Raw genomic sequence first — 7,397 nt, forward strand, 5'->3', positions numbered from 1 at the left:
TGGTCATTTCCTCTTTGTCAGGAGTTTGCTGCGGTTTGACATGCTCTTCTGCTCATTTGTCTCCCTCTAAGTTCCATGATCCAGCTCTACTCAGACTGTTCTCTAGTGGATCATTTTCTGAATCATGGGGGGTTGTCATTCTCTTCGACTGTGTGGCTGGATTCTACTATTGGCTCATCTTAAGGATTTTGGGGGTTTTGCTCCCCATATGTTTTACTTGTGCAGGGTGTCCAACATGGTTGTGGACAGTTTCATTTATATCCCATCACTACAAAGTGAACAGTTCTATTGTTTGCTTTGCAAGACATTCGGCTGTCCTGAAGTGGACCTCTTCACATCAGTGTAGAACTGATGACTTCCAGTACATGTGGATCATTTTCAGATTGTGAGGCCTTTTGCAATGGATGCCTTTTGCTTTGATAGGAGTCTGTCCGATTTTCCTAATCCCTTCCATCCGGTTTGGTGGCTTCTCATCATTCTTTCCAGACATGAGACTTGCTGGCAGGGTGGTCTTTTGGTGCCTTTGATAGTTGGCTCAGACTTTGTCTTTGGTACTTTGGGCTGGTTTTTAAACAGCTCCCTATTTCAGATTAGTCTGGAGTTGTTCCTTCGTGGTTCATGGCCCTCTCTAGGTCGGGACTTTAAAGGAATTTTCTTGCAATAGATGTCAAGTTGGTTAATAGTTCAACACAAGTAATATATCCTCTTAAATCCTGGCATCACATTCGCAACCCTCCATGATTCCGGTACTTTGTCTGACTCCAATAATTTTTAAATGTGCAAGACAAATGCTCGATGATGGTGGCAGTGATTTAGAATTATATAAAAGTACATAAATTTGATACCTACAAACTCTCCACTGTCTTATGTAAGAAATCTACATCCCATGGTCACTAATGTACAACACATTTTTCGTGCAATATAAAAATAATTTACCTGTATTTTTTGAGAGGAGCCCCGTTGGCTCCCTGAAGCTATTAAACTGACGTGTGCCATAATAGTTTGATGTCACAAGTCCTTGGAGTTCGTGTGCCTACCGGTGGGCCATGAACCAGAACCTGGCCCCCCTCAGAGAGGTGTAGGGAGCAATGGCCATATGAGCTCTCTACACTTAGTTTGTTATTTCTGCCATCGACTGGGGAAGGCACCCAGAAACCTGGACGTGTCTATCCCCACAGGCAAGCACATGATCACCACCTAACCAGAATACATAATACAATACCGGCAAACACTATCATCATTGTATAAATATGCATAAAATATAATACTATAGCACTGAAAAACATGTAATTTTATTCATATATGACAAACTGAGGTGGGATGCGTATATAATTATACATACATGAACAACATGAACAGTGAGAAATAGCATAACTACCTGGTTCGTAACATCCCTCCATCTCTGAGAGAGAAAAAAGTTATTAATTGTAGATTAACTGCATTTTTACTAAAGTACAATATTCAGTACTTGAGCCATCAAAGAGGTCAATTAATAAATGTAGACAATGAACTTCATAAGAACTACAGTACAGTCTGAAAAAAACATAAAAAGTATATGACAATTGAAATTAAAATAAAAACACATGTCAACATCTTAGGAACACGTAATAAAACAAGAATATAGTATTAAACAAGGTACATCTTGCAAGGAAAAAATCAATTTACATTACCTTCTAAAGTGGTAATTAGTTACTTAACTCCAACAGAATTACTGTATTAATCCCCAAATTTAAAGTTTGACATTACACTCTTCACATGAGAACGCTCACAAATCACTGTACCAACTAAACAATATACGTTCCTCTTAACACAACCGAATCCAAAGTCTTCACACTTTAGTGTATCCACACCTGTAGATATTGGATTTGCAACACATTTATCTCAAGGACACTATCGTATTCTGTCCTCCCAAATACATGAGGTATTTGGGAGGACATCCCACTCATCTATCAACACACATATTCATCCCATAATCATACCACTTATCAAGGTGCAAATGGGAATTAAGTTCAATCCATACTCCGACAGAGATGATGAAAAACAAAGTTTAGTAAATAAGTTTTCCACTTAGCTGTTTTCACTCTTATACTCACATTAGTCCAATAACATCAAAGTACTAACTTTATGAAAGGTAAACACTTTGTAATACACCAGTCTCACAAGGTAAAGTACTTACTCAACATACCACAATACGCTACATGAGATACACAAATAGTACAGATCAAACAAATGTTTTCATCCTAGAGCACTTTATCAGGCAGACACCATCTTCCTGGCCAAGGATGTAGAGAACTCGACACTTATAGTTCACTTTATGGTCCCATGAGCACTTCTTGATCTGCACATCCTGTTCTGCATGACTTTATCAATTTTCCACCGGTGATTACTCTTTTTTTTCAGAGTTAACCCACTAATATGGAGTAGAATATATGAGGGAATTCTCCTGGTTAATGAAGTTGACTGGGCAGACACTTTCCAGATCTGATATAACCCTTTCAGGAAAAGCTGGTCCCCCCTCACTCTTTATCTTCTGTGAAACATACAGCCTCGGCTAAATGTCACTAAAAATAGAAGAAACAGGTTCATTAGACCACTCCAGTTCATTAGACCACTCCAACACATCCGAAACTTCTTCACTTTTAGAACCACCAACAACACAACAGGACCAAGAAGTAGATCTCTTATATCTGTCGCAACAGACAAGAACAAGAGAAAGAGTGCAAGGATCACCTGTCTGAACTGACTCAGGTGATAACCAGTGTTGGACAAATAATTCAGTCTTCCCAACTCTGCAAGAACCATCAGAGTGATAAGACATGACAACTTTCAAACAGGTATGAAAACCACAACCATAAGAACAAGCTCACACCCTCTGACTGTGAACTTTATGACAAAGCAATCCTTAATAGCCATATTGGCCTCCCATGAAAGTAACAGAACCACTCTGGAACTTGAATAGCACTTACTATAAATTACACTTGGTAAGTGCCTACCTCATGGTGACGTCACCCCCTACCTCATGGTGACGTCAAATAATCCAACAACAGTGTTAGGGGTCTCATATCACCCCTCATCAGTCTAAGCAGTAGCGTATATACTAAGCCTACAAACATCGGATTATGCCTAAACAGTAGGAGTGAGTGCTCCCAAAGACACAAAGCCAGTGTTCTAAACACTTATATTCGTCGAGTCCTTACCCACTGCTCAGAATGGAGCAACGTGAGTAGGAAGTTTGAAAGTTAACTGAAGTGTTGGTGAACAATGGATATAGCAACAAAGATATAAACGCGACATAAGATGACACCTGGACCAGGTACAATCCTGAGCCTAGAACAGAAACCACAACACCTCCAATAATATTATATTACAAATCGGATTTGGAAGGAAGGATTGGGCTACAGGAAGGATTGGTCTACAGGAAGGAATGGGCTACAGGAAGGATTGAGCTACATCTCCAAATGTATATTTGCCAGATAATTTGGCACTAAAAACAAAACGCATATATTATTGTTTAGACTAAATCCGCTACTCATTACTTTCCTGAAGTTGTCGTATATACACTTCAAAATCTGCGTGTAAATCACGACAATTAACACGTGATGAAAATGTGACAGTGTCAGACCACGAAGGAAGAATTGAAACAGGAATTTCCTTAAGTATTTTCGTATTTAATAATACATCTTCAGAAGGGTGTTTCAAGTCTTCCTTCGAGGTCTGACACTGTCACTACAGAACATTAATGTATTTACACGTTGCAACAATGAATAATGAGAACAATCATTATATGGATGGCGTAATAACAGGGGAGCATTAGCGCCTCTGGTGGTCACATGCTTAACTGTATTAGAGGTTGACAGTTTAGATATTATGGTGAAGTAAGGGTGAGTGGCGCGTCTGGGAGTCCCGCTTCTTAACGTGTGGCTCATTTGTCGACCAGCCGCCGCCTGGCAAGGGTCACGTTGATTACCAGTGAGCAAAAAATAAATGTGTTACAGATATCATTAATCAATCATAATATAGAAAGGATTGTTCGGGGTGTGTACTTCATGTTGTTATTCGTTATTATTTCGTATATTATATGTATTTAGACAAAATATAGAGGTGACTGTCAGGTGGCAGCCATAGGTGTACCCGCTAGTTAAGTCATTAGGGCGCTTGTGGTGGCCTTAATAGCCATGCCAGTAGTTAGCCAGCAATCTTAAGGTTATCTTGAGATGATTTCGGGGCTTAGCGTCCCCCGCGGCCCTGTCTTCGACCAGGCCTTCTTTTTCTTACACATCCCCAGGAAGCAGCCCATAGCAGCTGTCTAACTCCCAGGTACTTATTTACTGATAGGTAAACAGGGTCATCAGGGTGAAAGAAAGTGCCCATTTGTTTCAGCCTCCAACGGGGGATCGAACTCGGAACCTCAGGATTATGAATCCGAAGCGCTGTCCACTGGGCTGTCATGCCCCTTAAAACAACCCAAAGAGAAATCTTCGACATATTTTGATGAAAATCTGAATGAAACGAAAAATGTTGGCCACAGATTGTGTGAAGATGGTGGAGGGGATTGAGGGGGTGCAGGTTAATATGATGAGCATGATTCAGAATGATGGAAGGAGAAGGGCTCCTATGATGAATTGACCTAAGGGTCACCACCTACAGTGGCCTCGACGGGGACAAGACGGCGGCGCCTTGTCAAAGTTCAGCCTTCCTACCCCCCCCCCCTTATTTTATTGAGGATTTGTCTTGTGTATATTGGGAACAAGAGGAATGACTCGGCATTTCAGACTTGAGTGGTTAAGCGGGTTCATGGGTTAATAATCCTTTGAGGGAAACAACACCCCTATTGTCTGTGTTACATTGTGGCTTATTGAGCTTGAAGCTGTTGTCCAGCCTGTCTGTGTCAAATATGACATTTTAGAGAAGTGGTCTGTATTAATGACCTCCAACTTGGTCAGTATTACAAAGGCCTCGGCTGTTATTTATTTATTTATATAACTACAAGTTATATTGGGTTTCTGATCAACCCGTCCTCTTAAAACTAACGTCACTTTTGGCTGGTATGCGCGGCGCTATGGCCAAATTTGGACGTAATTTGAAATGAAATCGACTCACAGAAGTGACGCACTGTTCCGTTTTCTGTTTGAGTTGTCCGGCTTACTCGGCAAACTTAGAAGAGGATTCTTTCCATTAACATTTTTCATAACGTTTTGAAACTTTATGAGAATTTCCTGCCCACCTAACCTATCAGAGGACCCTTAACTTATTGTTGTTGACAAAAAAAATCCCAAATTTATTTTCATTTTGTTTTCATTTTCAAATTATGTCCATATTCGGCCATACGGGTAAACGGCCAAAAGCGACGCTATTTTTAAGAGGACAGGTGACAAGGAGTACATAGCCCTATGTGTTTACATTCTTGTAAAGCAACTAGTACGCATAGGACTTCGGGCAGGTCCTTAATTTAACAGATAATATTAAGTAGGTAATTTCTAGGAAAATTTATAGGCTAATCTATCTAAATCTATAACAATTTAAACTTTTATAGTGTTAGTCCTTCAAAGATTCGAGGTAGTGACAGTTGAACAAGTTCTGGCATGATTGTTGTTGTTGTCTTGAACTTTATCCAAAGCGGAAAATCATTGATGTGTTTTTGAAGTGAGGTTTCCATATTAGGACACAGTAGGCCAGATGGGGCCACAAGAGACTCTTACAGTTCAATATTCAATGTTGTTCGTTTAAGTCAATGATTCGTTTAACTATTCTTAAGGATTGTTTTCATATTAACTGTGAGTCCCAGATGTTTAATGGCTGGTACATCATAACTCCTAGGTAATATTTACTTAAATTTACCAGAGGGCCACCATTTCTCCATGGTGCCATCTACGGCAACAGGAAGCCGGCGGTTTGTCAAAAGATCCCCTACGGTTCCCGAGGAGTTTGTCAATCTGTATTTTGAGCGCGCAAACTGCTGCATTATGACATTAAAGGTAGTTTCATAATATGTTCACGGTCTCTTGTAGCTAAGCTAAAGGTGGCATATGATGTTTAGCAACAAGTCGCCCTAGATTGTTTAGTGTTAACGACTAGGGCGATGGAGTGGTCATAGCAGGATAGCAATTGTGCAGATAAATGGGGAAGATAATTGCAGACGAGGAGTCACAATAACGGGGTCTGAAACATGTTGACCAAACCACACACTAGAAAGTGAAGGGACGACTAGATAATTGTTTATCTAATAGATGGAAGATGTTAATTGTTTGCATCTTGTTTACTCTGCGATGTAAAATGAATTCACCTGTAAATGGTAATTTTTGACAATGTAATCACTAGGCTTCTAGCGTTAGTTTAGTGCTCAGAGACCATATACTGTACTTAAGAGGTTTAAACATGTTATTTATATAATTTAGGCCAATAGACAGCTATATGAATTAATAATACACAGCACTTTTATCTAAGGTTAGCTAAAGGTTTGTTTTAGTGGAAGACCCTAATAAGGTAATGTGTTTCTATGTAACTTTAAAAGAACATTGATGCTTAACTATAGCCTCATGAGTCGGAGACAAAAATGTATTCCGTTAGGCTATTGCAGTCTTATCAGTCTTGCCTACTCGCTATTGTTGATACAATCTGTAATTAATCTCCATTGCAATTTCACCTATTCCAGTGATTGGTTCCAGTGTTCTTGAAATTCATAATTGTATTTTCCTACTCGATTGTATTTGAAATAAACTGTTTATACTTACCCTGGTGCTACATAGTCTAACTGGTTTGGTGCATTCTTTTGATAATTACTTATACTTGCCCTTAATATATGTAAAAAATATTTTTTCAGGAGTGTGGCACGTGTGGACAAGTATTGGATCAGAGGAGTCAAGGTAAAGTTAACAACTAGTTCTGGGGAGGAGCGGGTGGAACTAGATGGACGTAGAAAACTTCACATTCTTGTTACACTAACACTGGTTTGTGCCTCGGAGAGGCTGCAGGATCCAGTAAGTTCAGTAGAACTTCGGTTTCAACTCCTTTTGACCAGGCCGTAAGCTCAGTCGATTACGGCAGCGTCTGGGATGCTCTCTGATGCAGGTTTGAATCCTCGTCCCCGCCCTTGTGGATTTGTACACTCTTGTTAGCAGGCTGAGAGCTTTTCTTTCCCATAGATTTATTTATAGAAGAGTTAGCAATAAGTCGGCTGGGTTTATTAACGTATGGTTTTTAGGTCCCATTTAGATTATGCCGTTCAGTTTTGATCGCCATGCTAAAGATTGGACATAATTCACTAGAACACGTCAGTTAGGATGACAAAGTTAATCCCGCAAATTAGAAAGCTTCCGTATGAAGAGATGTTGGAAAAACCTTAACTGAATGAAAAACAAGTGGATGAATGGCATAACAATGAAGCTATTGATAAGGCT

Source organism: Procambarus clarkii, chromosome 23 (genome assembly GCF_040958095.1).
Source record: "Procambarus clarkii isolate CNS0578487 chromosome 23, FALCON_Pclarkii_2.0, whole genome shotgun sequence".
NCBI classification, from domain to species: domain Eukaryota; kingdom Metazoa; phylum Arthropoda; class Malacostraca; order Decapoda; family Cambaridae; genus Procambarus; species Procambarus clarkii.